This window comes from Adiantum capillus-veneris, chromosome 18, assembly GCF_014529385.1.
Source record: "Adiantum capillus-veneris isolate H3 chromosome 18, ASM1452938v2, whole genome shotgun sequence".
Taxonomy (NCBI): Eukaryota; Viridiplantae; Streptophyta; class Polypodiopsida; order Polypodiales; family Pteridaceae; genus Adiantum; species Adiantum capillus-veneris.
Window position 1 is genome coordinate 39,009,576 of NC_140948.1, and position 3,788 is coordinate 39,013,363.

Genomic DNA, 3,788 nt, shown 5'->3' on the forward strand with positions numbered 1-3,788 from the left:
GAGTCTAATTGTTATTCATCAGAAGTAATTCTCACATTGTGACTTACCTCAACATCATGAGCTTCTGTGAGGGAGGCACTGCATACCTAGCTAGGTATGCGGTGCCTCTCGAGCAGAAGCTCATGATGTTATGCATCGTATGAAAAACACTGAAAAAACTCCATTTTCCTACATGAGAAAATTTCTAAATCTTCTTGTGGGGGAAGGGACCATTCCCTACTCCTTATAAGTAGATTTTTCATGAATTGATCACGCACGTTTCCTATTGGATTAGTGTATGTGCCCTTTGATTGATACCTTCTTTTGTGTTAAAATGAGAAAACCACTTCTATTGAACTCTTAAGTGCTAGATTGACCATCCAGACTTGTTGGCCCACTTCAATTTTTTTTGTTCTACACCTTTAGTACCTAAGCTTGCTCAGTTTGCACTTGTATAGGCTCCTTGGCAATATTGCTACCTATTCCTCCATAGACATTTAGTTTTTGGTTTGGCATCTCTTTGTCATCCACACTTGTGAACCTCTTGCTCGATTGAATCTGGCTATCAGATCTCCCATGAACACTTTGGTAAATTGCTCATTGTCCCATCGTTGCGCCTTGATAGCTCTATCTTGTAATTTTTTGAAAATTTCTTCTTGTTGCTACCCATGTTCTTGACCCTTTGACAAGCTCTCTACTTAGGGCTAGAGATGCATGAATCTACATTCCGGTCTTGGTCATCCTCTAGGCTTTGATCTTACATCTTAGAGTCTAATTGTTATTCATCAGAAGTAATCTGCAATCCCCCAATCAAAGGAATTATTAAGCTAGCATTCTGATTGTCATCTTCATTTTCAATAAACTCCAAGCCTTGGGTTGATGTAGGCTAGCTTTGATCACCCTCAGAGCTAGAGTCTTTTGAAGGACTAGACCTTCTTGACGTTCTACTAAGGTGAGCCACTACCTTAATTTCTTGCGGCCAACACAATTAAATGCTATGGAAACTTGTCTTGAGCCCCAATGGTTGCATCAACAGTTTGTGTTAGGGCCAGAACGCCGCACTGATTTTCTTTGCTTTTACCGACGATCACATCTTTTTTTGCCATCCTCTTCTGCAAATCGAAAAGTAGGCATGTCCCATGTCAAATGTAAGAGCTTTCTAATTAAGGTGTTGCACCATTTACTCATTAGCAAGTTGTATCCCTAAATTTTATCTTTTTGGGTAGGATAAGTGAAAGTGATGAATATGCATCTGAGAGACAAGAGCCAGCTCTAGGTATTGTAAATCTTTCCATGTTGGCCTTCTGGTGGTGTACTCCTTGAAAGTGCTCTTTTGGGGCTCTTTCAGCTCTCGGTGATGAGGAGCAATGTGAGTTAGAGTGTGGTTTTGTTGCTTAAGGTGTAGAGCGTCTTCCATGAGGGATGGATGAGATCCACTTTCCTTGGATTGCACTATGGTTCTTCTTTGGTGAACAAGGTTTTGGAGGAACTTGTACCATCTTTCATAATCACAATGGAATTGAGCTTGAAGTACTCCTGTAGACCAAAAATCTCCCATAGTTGGTCTACTTCTTCATATGGATCATTGAGCTCTCAAGTTGGGTTATCACCTCCTCATGTTGGGTCCTCTCGACTCTCTCTCTCTCTCTCTCTCTCTCTCTCTCTCTCTCTCAAGATACTTGCCTCCTAGTGAGCCATCACCTCAGCATCAATACACAAGAAGATTTAGAAATTTTCTCATGTAGGAAAAGGGAGCCTTTTTCATTGTTTTTCATACAATGCATAACATCCCGAGCTTCTGCTCGGGAGGCACTGCATACCTAGCTAGGTGCGATTGGGGGCAGGGGACCGCCGGCCCAGTGGTTGGGCCGGCGGTCCCCTGCCCCCAATCGCACCTAGCTAGGTATGCGCCACTGGGCCGGCGGTCCCCGGCCCCCAATCGCACCTAGCTAGGTATGCAGTGCCTCCCGAGCAGAAACTCATGATGTTGAGGTAAGTCATAATGATTGTGAGAATCTGTCCAAAACTTCTTGTGATATAACAATCTTGCACATGTTTATATCTCTCGAAGGGCTTCACTTGGGACTATGGTTCATCTCCTTAAGAGGGTGATGAACCATAGTCACTCTATTCCTACTCTCGGATGTGCTCTCACTTTGTCCTGGAAGTGTACTCTTGATGGTTCACTTGTAGGAGAGCTAGTATGTCAAGTTTGAGCATATTTCATAAGCTAGAATTTCCCAAAAATTTACCAGAGTTTGATAGGGTATGCCACTCTATTAATGTTCTCAAAGAATAGTTATGCTCTCTTCTTGCCTCACTCATGTGAGGCACATAGCCTCAAGCACCTATGCATTCAAAAGTAAGCATGGCTAAAGCCCTGATATAATGTTAAAAACACCCTCTTGGGTTCCTAATTGTAAGGAAACTAGGAAACTTTCACCTCCTGCTACCACAACACACTGCCCTGCTGCAATGGAGGCACTCTCGGTATAACATTTCATAACTTTTCATCATGACTGCACCTTGGACGCATTCCTAGGGTAAAGAGGCCCCTCTTACATGTCAACTATGCCAAAATTTTCAAATTTTACTTCTATTACTCCCTTCTGGCTCAATTTGTTTCATATCTTGGCATGCTAATTTTCATCATATAAAAGTGTCCCATGCTTCAAGCTCCCTATTGGACACAGTATATACCATTCTACTGGTATCTTTGATATAGTTTTTACACATCAAATTTCTCATCCATATCCTTGAATTGTTTCTAGCTATATCTACTACAAGACCCCTTCCAAGCTTGCAAGAGGAATATGGTCCCACTTTCAAGAAATTTGCTTTCCTTTTTCTCCCTTACGCACTTTCGTTGGACTTCTTGCAAAAAAATCAGTACATTTTTAGCTCCTACTACTCTAGTAGTCTAAACTTACCCACCTTCATCGAAGGTTGATCTCCTTGATCCATTTTTTGCTAGTCTCCTTTTGGTACAAGTCTTGATCATGTGCCTTTCTTCCCCATGATAAAAGGAGGTGTTGTCCCAACACCATTGAAAATGGTGCATGGGTCGAGTCAAACACAAATATGCCTAATTCTGGCCCTAGATAATGCAAGACACAAACTTTGAGTGGCATGTTGTGCAAGGAAGGGGAAGAAAAGAAGAAGGCCATGTGCTATCAATAATTTTGTTAACTTTACCACATCCAAAGATGGTGCTTAATCGGGCACTTGTATTCTAGTTTGGAAACTTTTATGATCAATGCATAAAGCAAGCCCTTTCCATTTGCAACACTATGCATTTTTTTCCTCAAATCTTATTTGCCCCATTGTTCTCATATGGATTTGGCTGCTCTGGTTATCCCTAGTCTAGTCAAAATGCCACTTCTGTGAGATCATTAGTGGAAATGTTTACGTTAAGACACTTAAAGATAGATATCTATTATCGAACAAAAGCCAGCAATCCAACCAACATTGGTACAAGGGTGTTATTGTAATTTCCACAGATTTCTGGGGTTTTTTGACTATTTTCCTTTTTCCTTCAATATATGTACTCATTCAAGATGCTAGGGAAGTTGCTTACTATAAGACAATGTTGGAATTTACTGTGCTTGTTCTTGCAAGGATGCTATTTTGTAAAACAGTGAGAAATTTTAGAGGTCTATCCGAGGAGTCTTGAACTCAAGACTTGATACTCCAGAGGGAACTTTGAGAGAGAGAGAGAGAGAGAGAGAGAGAGAGAGAGAGAGAGAGAGAGGGTTTGCTGCTTCGAACGTGCGCAATTAAAGGTCCTGAGTTAGACCTCCAAGCACCTT